At 39.0% G+C, this 16,122-nt stretch overlaps 1 long non-coding RNA gene and 1 pseudogene across 1 annotated transcript in view; one reads left to right on the plus strand and one right to left on the minus strand.

The window, feature by feature from the left end:
• The window catches only part of LOC114672626 (uncharacterized), a 68,179-nt gene that overhangs the window by 36,697 nt on the left and 15,360 nt on the right, over positions 1-16,122 (minus strand). The window lies entirely within an intron of this gene.
• On the plus strand, positions 13,627-14,162 carry LOC106993622 (breast carcinoma-amplified sequence 4 pseudogene; annotated as a pseudogene).

Below are 16,122 nucleotides of genomic sequence, written 5' to 3' on the forward strand. Positions count from 1 at the left end.
TCCAGCCTGGGTGACAGATTGAAACTCTGTCTCAAAAACAAACAAACAGTAAACTTAAAGGTTGTGAGGAGTTCTGCAGTTACAAAAATATGATTCCTTGCCTTCCCTGACCCACCACGTTTTAAGATTTTGGGATTATAGATACCTTTGTACCTATTCTAACCTCCAACAGAACGGTTATTAATATTCCTTTGCAAAAATATTCTAAGGAATATACTTTTGGAAAGCATTATTCTAAGAAAAGGGAAGCTGTTCAAAGAAAGGCTAAGAATACTTAATTTTATCATTTTAAAAAGAAGATAGAATGATACAGAAAGTTAAACTATTGCAAAGAAAATGGGAAAAATATTGATATTGTAGTAGAATATTTAATTTGAATTATCTATTCCTAAATGGGTATATGAGCTTTAGAAAAGTTGATCTTTATGTGTCTCAGTTTTCTTAAGTATATGGTTGGAATAACAAAGGAATTTAAGAGCACTAGATAAGATAATGCTTGTAATGATGAACAGTGCCTGGTAAGTAGTGAGAACTTGATTAATATTAAAAGCTGCAAAAATTCTAACCTTCCCCACAGTCTCAGGTATTCTGGCATGCTCAGTTTTACCTCCTGTTCCTAGGTTTAACTGTAGGAATTCCTCCTCACTTTACGTCCAGGGCTTCCTTTTAATCTACTGTCATATTTGGAAGCATTATAGGGAGATATTTTTTACCAGCTAGACCAAGCTGGTTATCAGTTATCCTCTTTGCCATTGGATAATAGTAAGTATACTTGATATAAATTGAATGAGATGCTCCTATGATTAGTCTAAATATCTAACTGGTACAAGAAGCAGGATTTTGAGTTGTAAGCACTCTAAATCATGTAAGAAAGGAGCCACCAGCTAACAAGGTCATTGTGCCAATACGGATACTGATCTTAAATCTTGGGCTTCTAGGAAATCTTTGCCCAGCCTCCAAGCTCATTTTTTCCTGGACAGTCATTCCACTTGGAATCTATTGTCTGAGTTCTGAACATTTGCCTGATATTCAGACTTCCTAAATATCCCTCCCTGTCTTCACCAAGCTTCTTGGCCAAGAGATTTTATAAATTCAAAAATGTTATGTATATTTTTTCTTTTTATTTCTCAATATTACCTTTAGCAAGTAATCAAAAAGAGCCTGGACATAACCCAAGTTAAAATAATGAATAATAGCTGAAATGTCTTTCCCCTTCTTTCAGGGACAGGAGGAGTTACTCTTAAGAAGAAATAAGAAACAAAACCAAAAGCAGTCTGATCTCTGCTTCTTCGGGGGAGTGACGGGGTTCTGAACTCTGTTCTAAGTCAGTTTTCTGCCCATTTCTATTTCTCCATGATTTCTACTCTAGGGCAATAAGGAAACAGTTAAGTTTCTATATCAGGATAAAAATTTGAATCTCAACTCACTATTATTACGCTGAGCGCATTAATATGGAAGCAAAATTGGTTTACTCTTAGATCGTAAATGTGGACTTTAAATGTTCTTACCACAAAAAAGAAAGAAAGAAAGAGAGAGAGAGAGAGGAGGACAAAAGAAAGAAAGGAAGAAAGGAAGGAAGGAAGGAAGGAAGGAAGGAAGGAAGGAAGGAAGGAAGGAAGGAAAAAAGGAAGGAAGGAAGGAAGGAAAAAGAAAGAAAGAAAGAAAGAAAGAAAGAAAGAAAGAAAGAAAGAAAGAAAGAAAGAAAGAAAGAAAGAAAGAAAGAAAGAAAGAGAAAGAAAGAAAGAAAGAAAGAAAGAAAGAAAGAAAGAAAGAAAAAGAAAATATGGATTACTCCACCTTTTTCCTTCTTACCTTTCTTTTTCTTTTCTTCTTTCACATCTGTCTTGCATTTTCCTCTTTTTCTCCATGGAAGCCCCATTGATGTCAGTCACTTTTCTCTCTGGTACCCTCAACAATATTTTACACACATTTCCCTTTTCCTTAGGTTGTATTTGAAGTTTCATTTGGTACAGAAAAAAAACTCACATTTAACAAGCTAAAATAGCCAAGTAAAATTTACTGCAACCTTTGTAGAAATTAATTTGTGCTACAAGACATGTTATTTATTTTCTTTTCTTTTTCTTTCCTTTTTTTTTTTTTTTTTTTTTTTTTGAAACGAAGTCTCGCACTGTTTCCCAGCTGGTGTGCAGTGATGCAATCTCGGCTCATTGCAAGCTCCACCCCTCAGGTTCAAGGGATTCTCCTGCTTCAGCCTCCTGAGTAGCTAGGATTACAGGCGTCCGCCACCAAGCCCGACTAATTTTCTGTATTTTTAATAGAGATGGGATTTCACTATACTGGCCAGGTTGTTCTTGAACTCCTGACCTCATGATCTGGCCGTCTTGGCCTCCCAAAGTGCAGGGATTACAGGCGTGAACCACCACACCCAGCCAAGACATGTTATGTTTTTTTCTTACTGAAGATTTAATGATTAAATGTGTGTCCCTCTAAACTTCAAACTACTTCAAGAGGACAACGTTGCCTTATTCTTCTTTCTGTCTGCCCCTTTTCTGGTCCATGGTTCAGTGGTGAATAATCATTTAACAAATGATTGCTGGATGAAAATGAATGAAAGTATTTCTTCAAATCTCAGCTATGAGTATCACCCCATCCACCATTTTACCAAGAGGGCTGAAGCAGTTCATCTTTATTGCCCATTCCAATTAAGACACTATATGGTCTGTGATTTAAAACAAACAGGCAAAAACACCATAAATAACCTTCAGATGAACTCATTCAATAACCTGGCTTTATTTCCTTGTGAATGTGAATCTAACAGATTTTTTTTTCTTTTTAATGTTTAAAAACAAAACCTGATTTGTATGCTGAGTTTGGTGCTGTGGTGAGTTCCTTTCATTGTGTTAGAAACCTGTGAAAACAAGGGGTTTAGATGAGGACAACTAACAGATCCTTCACTATGAAATCTCAAATTGGCACCATCGTAATAACCAGGTGTATCTATAAATCAGAAACAGCTTTCCCAGCAAGACTACTTTACCTCACCTCCCACTGCGTTACTGCTCCTTTCCAGGGCCGTCAACTTCCACTCCTATTGCTAACTAACTCACCACTCAAAGCAGGTGGATGGTTAAAGGAAAGAGCCCTCAATGTTTCCTTCCTGTGTTCATTCTCCCTCAGGTCCCTGGACTTTGGGACTCATTCTACTCGACTTGATCCCCACTCTCCACGCTGATCACATACACATGTTCACACCTGGCAGAAGAGGAAGAGGAGGCATGAAGGAATGGCCTCTTCAGAATAGAGAAAAGGTAGGAATCATCTGGGATGTTTACCAGAGAGAACCCCTTAGGCTGACTCAGGAGTTGGACTGAATGTGAAAGAGACCAAGTAGGTAAGCCAATAAATATACTACAAAGCTTCCCAAGAAAACATCACCATGGCATTCTCAACACAGACTATCTTCCCATTAGAGGATATTTTCCACTGGGAAATATATAAATCCACCCAACTATCCATGTATACAAGAAGGTGACTTCATCAGCCATCCACTTTCCTCCATGTTCAAAACCATGTCTCTAGATTAAATCACCATGGTCTCTCGGTTTAATTGCTTTAACAGCCTCCTTCTCCAGAACGCAGCCACCACAATTGGTTTATAGAAATAGAATTCCATTTTGTATTCCCACTTAACATCCCTGTTGGTTAAACTCTTTTTCCCATTAATTTTAAGATAAAATTCTAAGGCACAATAGCTTATGGTACCCTGCATGACCTTGCCCCTGTTTAACTTTCTAGCCCCCTTCTGTTCTACTTTGCACTAGTTTTCAACATAAAACAAACTTTGTCGAGTTTCAGGCCCTCCATACAGGTTACTCTTTCTGCCTGAAACCTTCTTCCTCCCACCTTTACATGACATCTGGCTTATTCTATCGACTAAAGCCTAAATTTCACTTTTTTTTGTCAGCAACATTTCATTCTATTGACAACCCGTACCCACCAATATAAATCAGTCTCCCAGTTATACACTGACATTTCAGCTTTTACCTTTCTCTATAACATTGATCACAATTTGTACTTATATGTATATCTGCAGATATATACATATTTCTCTCTTTCACTAGACCAGTGAATCAGCCAGAGTTGAATTTTCCCTCCGGGGAGATTTGCCAATGTCTGAGGTTGTTTTGCTGTTAAAATTGTATGCCAGGGAAGGGAATATTACTGGCATCTAGTTGGTAGAGGCCAGGGATGCTTATAAACATCCTATAATGCACAAGACACTTTCTCACAATACAGCATTACCCAAACCAAAATGGCAACAGTGTCAATATTTGAGAAACCATGGCCTAGACTATAAGCACTGTGATCTAGGTGGAAGCCATGCCTTCTTTAAACATTCCCGTTTCCCCAGGGCCTAGACTTTACTTGACATATATTGTGCTTAATAGATGTTGATTGGCTGAACACATATTCCTTATTACAAACACAGGCTAATCATTTACTGATTTATCATTTACTGAGCGTCAATGGCATATCAGGCCATGTATTTGCCATTGATACTATAATGAGACAAGAGTCCATATTATCAGGAGCCTTAGAATATGGAAGAGGAATGAAAAAGTGAGCAATCAATTGAAATTGGGAAAGTTGTAATGCACTGCACAGTATAAAAAATTAGTTTACTTACTGAAGTGGCACAAAGGATGTTTAAAAGAAAAAGTAACATGGATCCTTCATTCACTTAACAAATATTCATTGAAGGCAAATGTTGGAATGTATCAATGAAGAAGACAAGTAAGACCCCTGTCCTAATGAAATTTATATTCTAAAGGAAAAGACATACAGTAAAAGGAACACTGTAAATCAACAAGATCACTACAGGTGAACTATGTGCTCTGAAAACAATAGATAAGATGATGAGTTAACGTATAGCCGAAAGAGTCCCCTTTAAATGGAATAATTAGAGAAATTACCTTTGAGGACATGGTATTTTGCATAAGGTTTGAATACTACAAATTGGGCAGATGTACAAAAAGATATATAAACTCACTTTCCAAACAAATTAAACAAAATATGTAACCTATGTAAAAAAGACCTTTGAATAATGCAGGAAGATGAAGGAGGTTGATGAATCTAGAATTCTATGAGATTCAGGGAAAAATGGCATCAAATGAAGTCAGAGACAGATTTTTTAAAAAATCTATGATAATTACCTAGGTCATAGCAAAATGCATGAGTTTTTATTCTAAAAATAATGAAAATCCACATGGACTTTTTAAAATTAAAATTTGTGTTTTAAATGGTCACTCTGGCTGTCTCACGAACAAAAGTGAAAAGAATGAAAGCAGATAAAACTACTAGTGAGGCATTGCCATGGTCCATATGACAGGTGAAGATGACTTTCTTTCTTGTTTTTTTTTTTTTTTTTTTTTTTTTTGAGTTGGAGTCTTGCTTTGTCACCCAGGCTGGAGTGCAGTGGCATGATCTCGGCTCACTGAAACCTCCAATTCCTGGGTTCAAGCAATTCTTCTGCCTCAGCTTCTTTAGTAGCTGGGACTACAGGCATGCGCCACCTTGCCCGGCTAATTTTTTTTTTTTTTTGTATTTTTAGTAGAGACGGAGTTTCACCATGTTGGCCAGGTTGGTCTCAAACTCTTGACCTTGTGATCCAACCGCCTCGGCCTCCCAAGTGCTGGGATTGCAGGCGTGAGCCACTGCACCTGGCCAGGTGAGGATGACTTTCATATGGTGGTAGAAGTGGAGAATGCAAGAAGTAAATGAATGTGATATGGTTTTCTAAGTTATCATAGACAAAAATTGGTGAAAAGATAAATGCAAGAGAAAAAATTTAAAAATCAAAACAATACCTAACTGTGGAGAGTATTATTTCAAGAGATGATTGGATTAGAAATGATGCTTGTATGTTTTGTTGGTGATGGTCACATACTGCAGTTCGACATAGTATAATTGCAACATTAAACATGAAAATAGCCATAGTGGCAATGCTTACACAGTACTATATGTCAAACATTCTCTGCATTTTACAGACGTTGGCTGTCTTAATCTTCAAAACAGCTTCATATGTGAGATATGACTAGTCTCTCCATTTGAAAAAAGAGGAAACCAAAGTAAAGAGAGTTAAAGTAACAAAGCTTAGAGCAAATAGCAAGTATCATGGAAGTGGAAATACGAACGAGGAAGTTATGTAGAGGAATCTGTAATTCAGACTGCAGCTCCAGGCTGCAAATCTTAAGTTGCAATATTTAAGGAATGGTTGAGATTTGATGTCCATGTAGAAAGATAGTATTACCAACAACAACAAAAAGAGCCTTTAAGGTTTGGTAATATGATTGGCTAAACAATGTAAAGAAAGATGGAAACAGGCTGGGTATGGTGGCTCATGCCTGTAATCCCAGCACTTCGGGAGGCCAAAGTGGGCGGATCACGAGGTCAGGAGATAGAGACCATCCTGGTTAACATGGTGAAACCCCAACTGTACTAAAAGTAAAAATTTAAAAAAAAAAATTAGCCATACACGGTGGCATGCGCCTGTAGTTCCAGCTACTTGCAAGGCTGAGGCAAGAGAATTGCTTGAAGCCAAGAGGCAAAGGTTGCAGTGAGCCGAGATTGTGCCACTGCACTCCAGCCTAGATGACAGAGTGAGACTGTCTCAAAAAAAAAAAAAAAGAAGAAAGAAAAAAATATAACCTTTAAGCTTTGGTAATTCTATTGGTCAAACAATGTAAAGAAAGATGGAAACAAATGAGTAAGCAAGTCTGTCTTTTGTGGTAAATTTATATTCTGTTATGTTGGAACATTTGGAAAATATAGGAAGTCTTCAGATTTTCTGGGCTTTGAATGCCAGGCTAAGTAATTTTATTTTCTGTATGTATTCTGAAGTCTTAGAGAGCCTGTGAGAAAAAAAGTGGCAGTGCAGAGTGGTACTTACAGATGACACATCAGGCAGTAGTAGGTGGAACAGTTAAGAGTGCTAGTGAATAGAAGTTTTGAAATCATTTAAAAGGTAAGCACAATACCAAATTTCCTGCCGGGGACAAGGAATAAAAGAGCAGAGTAAACAATACATGATGTTAGCAAAAGGAGCATCGCAAGGGGCTGATGCATTCACTTTAGGAGAGCAGTCCAATATCCTTGGGGATTCTGTCTCTCAAAATGCTATTTCTCCTTCATGCCTCCAATGTGTCCCTTCTATTTCACTTTCCTTGAGGATAGGTAATTTAAGAGCTGTTGGGATTTTTGTCAAAGAAAACATTTTCAGTGTTTCAGATTCTCAACAAATGGGGCTTGGATGAGAAATTTCAATCTGGCAGAGCTATGATATACTGTGTAAAAATCTCTGCACATAGAATTGAAGACCTAAAATATGCACGTCAAAAATCTTCAAACACCCAAAATCCATATTTCAGTGTCCAAATAATTACTGATAGCTCCTTTTTTTCCCCTCAGTTAATTATTATGTGGATTGCCCTGAAGAATGTGGAAAGAAAAGTAAATAATATTTATGATTGCCTTCTATCTTTTAGGCTGTATTAGGCATATCACCCTACAAGCACCCTGAATAGTGATTAGATTGTTTATTTATCTAGCATAATTGACTTCTCTACTTATCTGAATTTACTATTAAACCACATGTTTCCTTGGGCTAAGAATCAAAGCTTGTATAATACTGACATTTGGGAACACGGGTGCAACAGCCATATTTTCTAGTTTAAGTTCCAACTTTCGTTCTATAAATAGGTGTATAAACTTCGACAGATAATTTAACCAATCTGGGCTTAACTTCTTAGTTCAAAACTAGAAAATGTAATAGAAATCATGATGAGGATTAAGAGTTAATAGATTTAAGCTGCTTGTCTTATTTTGCATCAATAAATGTTATTATTGACATATCTCCCATATATAATTGGAAATCAATAAGTATTTGATGTTGGAATGGTTGGATATTGTTATGGTCTAATGTGGATTGCTTAAGGAAGTGTTTTTGAAGGCTATGTGAAGCAGATAAAGAAATGCTTAATGTAGTGTGGCTGTACTGAAGTTGTATTGGTTGTACTAGTGTGCTTGTGTTGAAGGTGGGAGGCAAGTTCAAAGGAAAACAGGAATTCAGGTGCTAAAAAAGTGTGTGCAGTGAAACTGTTCCATATATGATATTAATGAGTGATAAGGGTTGCTTAGTGTTCAAGTGGTCTATTCAAAGGTCCATGGAAATATTGTGAGACTTTTGAATTTATAACTAGAAACTCAAATATTGTTTTAAACAACATTATTTCTGGGCCAGGCATGGTGGTTCACACCTGTAATCCCAACACTTTGGGAGACCAAGGTGAGAGGATCCCTTGAGCCTTGGAGTTTGAGTCCAGCCTTGGTAATATAATGAGAAACCATCTCCATAAAAAATAAAAATAGCCAGATATGGTGCTATGCACCTGTACTCCCAGCTAGTCAAGGAGCTAAGTTGGAAGAATTGCCTGAGCCCTGGAGGTTGAGGCTGCAGTGAGCCATTGTCACAGCACTGCACTCCACACTCCAGCCTGGGTGACAGAGCTGAGACCCTATGTAAAAAAAAAAAAAAAAAAAAAAAAAAAAAAAAAAAAAAGATAAAAGAAAGAAAAAAAAGATAAAAGAAAGAAAAAGATATTTTTGCATTTTGGAAAGAAATGGGAAAATTTCTTACCTAAGATAGTAAAAGCGGTCCATAATTCAATAAAATGTACAGCTGGAGATTATGAAACACAAAGAAGAGTTTCGTTTTTACATGAGTGCATGAAAAATATTTGTAGTGGAAGCAAAGACATACTAGAGAATCATAACCTCAGAGACCATGAGGTGGGAAAGAATAAGCAGGCTTAAGAAACAGTTGTCAGAGGAGACTTGGCTTTATAAAGACAAGAGGAGAAGGAACATTTGGTGACAAGGTTCCTGATATAAAGGAGGCATTTATAATGGAGATTAGGTTATAACTGGCACAGAAATAAAGGTCAAGGAAATTTTCAGAAACCAGAAAGCATAGATTTTAAATGACAAGGTAAGGTAGGATGTGTAACTATATGTGTGTCTGTGTTGTGAGAGTACAGATGGGTGAAAAGACTTGTATTTTAATGGTGGATAAGGATGCTCAGGATGAGAGGCAAAACTGTGTCAACTGCCCTTTAGATTTCAGGACAATTCAGTCTGAGATTCCAAATCCTTTTGAAAGCAATGAAGTGAATTTGCAAATTTCTAAAAAAAAAAGAGAGAATTTAATGTGACAGAAAATGTATTATACACAATGGTAAAATAATGGTTCAAAGTCCTCAAAATTAAAAGAGATATATAGGATGGATATAAACCAAAAAATAATTAGTTAACTCATGTCGTTTAAGAGATTATTTAAAACAACCTTTCCCGCACTTTGGGAGGCCGAGACAGGCGGATCACTAGGTCAGGAAATAGAGACCATCCTGGCTAACACGGTGAAATCCCGTCTCTACTAAAAAATACAAAAAACTAGCCGGGCGAGGTGGCGGGCGCCTGTGGTCCCAGCTATTCGGGAGGCTGAGGCAGGTGAATGGCGTAAACCCGGGAGGCGGAGCTTGCGGTGAGCTGAGATCCGGCCACTGCACTCCAGCCTGGGCGACAGAGCCAGACTCAGTCTCAAAAAAATAAAAAAATTAAAAAAAAAAATAAAACAACCTTTCCCGAAGGCTCAGGATATTAGTTAGGACTATGAATGAGCTTTAAAGACAGGCTGCCTAGATTTGAGTTTCAGTTTCATCTTTTTGCAAAATGGGTCTTAGGGAAGTTAATTAAACCTTATGTTGCTTCTTTAAGATGACTATAACAACAATAGTCATCTTGTAGAAGTATAAGACTTATACTTATAAGATGTATAGAAGTATAAGTCTCATACTTCTATAAGATGTATAGAAGTATAAGTACAGATGTATAGATTCTATAAATCTGATAGATTCTATAAATCTGTATGTTAGAATACATCCATAGATGTATAGAATCTATGTATACAATCTATACATCTATGGATGTATAGAAGTATAAGTCTTATCCTTCAATATACAGATTTATAGAATCTATACATCTATGGATGTATAGAAGTATAGGTCTTATCCTTCAATAAGATGACTATAACACATCTGTAAGATGACTGTAGGAAGGCCAAGTGGGTGGATCACAAGGTCAGGAGATCAAGACCATCCTGACCAACATGGTGAAACCCCGTCTCTACTAAAAACACAAAAAAATTAGCTGGGCATGGTGATGCATGCCTGTAATCCCAGCTACTTGGGAGGCTGAGGCAGGAGAATGGCTTGAACCAGGAAGTCAGACGTTGCAGTGAGCTGAGATTGCTCCACTGCACTACAGCCTGGCGACTAAGCAAGATTCCGTCTTAAAAAAAAAGACTATAACAGCAATACTAACAAAATAAGAAATTTTATAATTATAAATTATTTAAAACAATTCTTGACAAATAGTAAATATAATTTGACAAAAGCGTTTGTTAAAACACACAAATGACACAATTTATTTATTCATTCCTCTACTGAAGGACATCTTGATTGCTCTCCACTTTTGACAATTTTGAATAAAGTTTATGCATTCATGTGCAGATTTTTGTGGGGACATTTTCAGCTCCTTTGGGTAAATATATAAAAACACAATTGCTGAATCATATGGTAAGAGTATGTTTAGTTTTGCAAGAAACTCCCAAACTCTTCCAAAGTGTCTTGTACCATTTTACATTTCCAGCAGGAATGAATGACAGTTCCTGTTACTCCACATCCTTATCAGCATTTGGTATTGTCTGTGTTCTGGCTATTGGCCATTCTAACAGATGTGTTGTGGTAACTCGTTGTTGTTTTAATTTGCATATGATGTGGAATATCTTTTCATATGTTTACTTGCTATCTCTATATCCTCTTTGGTGAGGTATCTGTTAAGGTCTTTGGCTCATTTTTTAATTTGTTTTTATTTTATTTTTGAGTTTTAAAAGTTCTTTGTATATTTTGGATAAGAATCTTTTATCAGATGTGTCTTTTACAAATATTTTCTTCTAGTCTGTTGCTTGTCTTCTCATTTTCTTTACATCTTTTGCAGAGCAAAAGTTCTTAATTTTAATAAAATTCAGATCATCTATTATTTCTTTCATGAATTGTGCTTTGGGTATTGTATTTCAAAAGCTAACCCCATATCCAAAGACATCTAAATTTTCTTCTTTGATATCTTCTAGTAGTTTTCAAGTTTTGATTTTACACTTAGATATATGATCCAATTTTTGTGAAAATTGTTAGGTCTTAACCTTAAACCCAAAGGTACTGGTATTCAGAAGTGAGTCTTTGAGAGCTGATAAGCCATGATAGCAAAGCCCTCATGGATGGGATTAGTGACCTTATAAAAGGGCTTGAGGGAGAGAGTTTGTCTCTTTTTTTTTTTTTTTTTTTTTTTTGCATGTAGATGTCCAGTTGTTCCAGCACCATTTATTGAAAACATTATTTTTGCTCTGCTCCGTTGTATTGCCTTTTCTCCTTTTTTCAAGAACCAGTTGACTAAGAGCTCTCTTATCTGTTCCATTGGTCTATTTATCTAGTTCATAAATACCGCACTGCCTTGACTAAAGTCCCTTCATAGTAAGACTTGAAGTCAGGTAGTATCAGTCCTCCAAGTTTCTTCTCACTCAATATTGGATCAGCTATACTGTGTGTTTTCCCTCTCCATCTAAGCTTGGGAATCAGTTGGTCAATATCTAAAAATATTACTTGCTGGAATTTTAAATGGAATTGCATTGAATCTGTAGATCAAATTTGGAAGAACTGACATCTTGGCCATATTTAATTGTCCTATCCATGAACATAAAATATTTCTCCATTTATTTAGTTCTCTGATTTATTTTCTCCAATTTTTGTAGTTTTGTAGTTTTCCTCATATAGATCACATACATATTTATTCGATTTATACCTAAGTATTTCATTTTGGGAGTTATATCTGTGGTACACTTAGATAATGGAATATTATTCAGTGCCAAAAAAAAAAAATGAGCAATCAAGCTATAAAAAGACATGGAAGAACCTTGTGATGGTTAATATCATGTGTCAACTTGACACACATTGTTCCTGGGTGTGTCTGTGAGGGTGTTGTCAAAGGAGATTAACATTTGAGTCAGTGAGCTAGGAGAGTCAGACCCACCCTCAATCTGGGTGGGAACCATCTAATCAGCTGCCAGTGCAACTAGGATAAAAGCAGACAGAGAAATGTGGAAGGACTAGACTGGCTAAGTCTTCTGGCCTCCATCTTTCTCCCATACTGGATGCTTCCTGCCCTCAACATCAGACTCCAAGTTCTTCAGCTTTTGGACACTTGGACCTACACCAGTGGTTTGCCAGGGGCTCTGGAGCCTTCAGCCACTCACTGAAGGTTGCACTGTCGGCTTTCCTACTTTTGAGGTTTTGGAACTCGGACTGGCTTCCTTGCTCGTCAGTTTGCAGATGGCCTATTGTGGGACTTGAACTCGTGATCATATGGGTCAATACTCCTTAATAAACTCTCCTTCGTGTATACATCTGTCCTATTAGTCCTGTCTCTTTAGAGAATCCTGACTAATACAAATCTTAAACGCATATTACTAAGTGAAAGAAACCGAGATGAAAAGGCTGCATACTATATGATTCCAACAATATGACATTCTGGAGAACGTAAAACCATGGAAACAGTAAAAAGATTAGTGGTTGTGGTGGTTGGACAGTGGAGAGGAAAAATAGGCAGAGCACAGGTGATTTTTAGGGCAGATAACATAAATGATCTGTATGATATTATAATTGTAAATACATGTCATTATACATTTGTTCAAACCCATATAATGTACAACACTAATATTCAACCCTAATATAAGTTATGAACTTTGAATGTTCATGGTGTCAACAACAGTTCAATTGTCATCAATGTACCACTCTGGTGGCAGATGTTGATAATGAGGGAGGCCATACATGTATGGAGTCAGGGGATATGTGGGAAATCTATATACCTTCATCTCAATTTTGCTGGGAACTAAAATTGATCTAATAAATAAAGTATTTAATAATAATTTTAAAATAACATCCATACCACTATGGTTTGAATAGATGCATCTTTTTAAAATCCCTGTGTTAGAACTTAAACCCAAAGGTGTTGGTATTCAGAAGTGAGCCTTTGATAGATGATGAAGCCATGATGGCAAAGCCCTCATGGATGGGACCAGTCCCCTTTTAAAGGGCCTGGGGAAGTGAGTTTGTTTCTTTTTGCCCTTCTGCCATTTGAGGACACAGTGTTCATCTCTTCTCCTCCAGATGACTCAGCAAGACAGTTCCATGTTGAAGTAGAAAGCAAGTTCTTTCCAGACACCAAATCTACCAAAACCTTGATCTTGAACTCTCCAGCCAATAGAACAATGAGAAAAAATTCTATTGTTTATGAATTATCTAGCCTAAGGTATATTTTTCTAGTTGCTCAAATGGACTGAGACATTTACCAACTGCTTGACTTTGGGTAAATTACGTAAGCTCTATAAGTCCCAGTTCTCATATTTATGACATAAAAATAGAAAAATACGTGCCTCACAAAGTGTGATGATTAAATAAAGATTAAGTGGAGGCCCGGGCGCAACCACGGACTCAACCGGACCCCGCCGCCCTCCTGATGCTGCTTGTGAACGCCGATCCGAGCCCGTGCGCAGCGGAGCGCGGGAGCTCGCGCTCTTCCTGACCCCCGAGCCTGGGGCCGAGGCGAAGGAGGTGGAGGAGACCATCGAGGCCATGCTCCTCAGGCTGGAAGAGTTTTGCAGCCTGGCTGACCTGATCAGGAGTGATACGTCACAGATCCTGGAGGAAAACATCCCAGTCCTTAAGGCCAAACTGACAGAAATGCGTGGCATCTACGCCATAGTGGACCGGCTAGAGGCCTTCGTCAAGATGGTCGGACACCATGTCGCGTTCCTGGAAGCGGACGTACTTCAGACTGAGCGGGACCATGGGGCCTTCCCGCAGGCCCTGCGGAGGTGGCTGGGATCCGCAGGGCTCCCCTCCTTCAGGAACAAGTCGCCTGCACCAGTACCCGTGACGTATGAGCTGCCCACGCTGTACAGGACGGAGGACTATTTTCCTGCGGACACCAGGGAGGCACAGCACCACCCCCGCACCTGCCCTCGGCCTTTGTGAGCTTTGTGGTCTTCCCATCAGGAATGCTGGAAAAGTGACATTGTGTACATGCTGCAGCTTGGGGGTTTTTTTCTTTGTATTGCTGTTTATTTTATATTTTAAAGAGATTTTTTTAAATGTCGAGATGGGCTCTCACTATGTTGTCCAGGCTGATCTCAAACTCCTGGGCTCAAGTGATCCACCTGCCTTGGCCTTCCGAAGTGGTGGGATCACGGGCAGCAGCCTCCGCGCCCAGGCTGCTGCCATTTTCAGATTTCCTCCCTGCCTCATGTGAGACTACAGGGTTTGGAGAAGCAGTTGGAACCCACGTGTGGTGCCTCCCACGTTGGCCTGCCTGGGGTTCTACAGGGGTTGAGGGGCCAGGCCTGGCCGGGGCTGATGGACAGTGGGGACTTTCCTTCTCTCCATGATGGCTTTGTAGCAGCTCCATGGTCCTCTCTGTGATGGGGTTTTGCACGGGGTGCGCTCTGCCACTGTGGTGGGTGGATGGGTGGATGGGTGCTGGTTGTGTTGCCTCTAGACCTCGGTGCCCACAGCCTTGAGGATCCTTCCAATAAAGGTGTCGAGAGCTAAAAAAAAAAAAAAAAAAAAAAAAAAAATTAAGTAAGATAGAGCAAGTAAAGCACTTAATATATTACATTGCATATAGAGGTCAAAGGGTATTTTTTATTACCTGTTACTACCTGATATAGTTTGGATATTTGTCCTCACTCCCATCTCATTTTGAAATACAACCTCCAGGGCTGGGAGTGGGGCATGGTGAGAGGTGCTTTGATCATGGGGGTGGATCCCTCATGAATGTCTTGGGCCAGCCCCTTGGTGATAAGCAAGCTCTTGCTCTGAGTTCACAGGAAATCTGGTTGTTTAAAAGTGTGTGATAGGCCGGGCGTGGTGGCTCAAGCCTGTAATCCCAACACTTTGGGAGGCCGAGACGGGTGGATCACGAGGTCAGGAGATCGAGACCATCCTGGCTAACACGGTGAAACCCCGTCTCTACTAAAAAATACAAAAAACTAGCCGGGCGAGGTGGCGGGCGCCTGTAGTCCCAGCTACTCGGGAGGCTGAGGCAGGAGAATGGCGTGAACCCGGGAGGCGGAGCTTGCAGTGAGCCAAGATCCGGCCACTGCACTCCAGCCTGGGCGGCAGAGCGAGACTCCGTCTCAAAAAAAAAAAAAAAAAAAAAAAGAAAAAGTGTGTGATATCTCTTGCCCTGTCTCTTGCTGCTGCTTTCAACAAGTGATGTGCCTGTTGCCTTCACCTTCTGCCGTGATTGAAAGCTCCCTGGGCGTCACCAGAAGCCAGCAGATGCCAGCACCATGCTTTCTATAAAGCCTACAGAATTGTGAGGTCAATTAAACCTCTTTTCTTTATAAATTACCCAGTCTCAGGTTTTTGTTTTGTTTTTGTTTTTGTTTTTGTTTTTGTTTTTTGAGACAGATGGAGTCTCGCTCTGTCGCCCAGGCTGGAGTGCAGTGGCGCGATCTCGGCTCACTGCAAGCTCCGCCTCCCGGATTCACGCCATTCTCCTGCCTCAGCCTCACGAGTAGCTGGGACTACAGGCGCCCGCCACCGCACCCAGCTGATTTTTTTTTCTGCATTTTTTAGTAGAGACGGGCTCTCCCCGTATTAGCCAGTATGGTCTCGATCTCCTGACCTCGTCATCCACTCTCCTGGGCCTCCCAAAGTGCTGGGATTACAGGCGTGAGCCACCGCGCCCAGCCTCAGGTTTTTCTTTATAGCAATGCAAGAATATCCTCATATAGTACCACTATAATAACAACTATTTATAAAAATCACCACAATTATTTTGAATTTAAGGTTTTTAGACTTCATAAAAAGCACAAATTATCTGGAAGGAATTGCTTAATTAATAAACTTCAAAAATATTTTGCAGTATTTTGTATTTTAATAAAACTTAAAGCTTCTTCTTCAGTTGATCATCTTTTCTCTTAAAAATTCC

The sequence above is a fragment of the Macaca mulatta genome, chromosome 15 (assembly GCF_049350105.2).
Source record: "Macaca mulatta isolate MMU2019108-1 chromosome 15, T2T-MMU8v2.0, whole genome shotgun sequence".
Taxonomy (NCBI): domain Eukaryota; kingdom Metazoa; phylum Chordata; class Mammalia; order Primates; family Cercopithecidae; genus Macaca; species Macaca mulatta.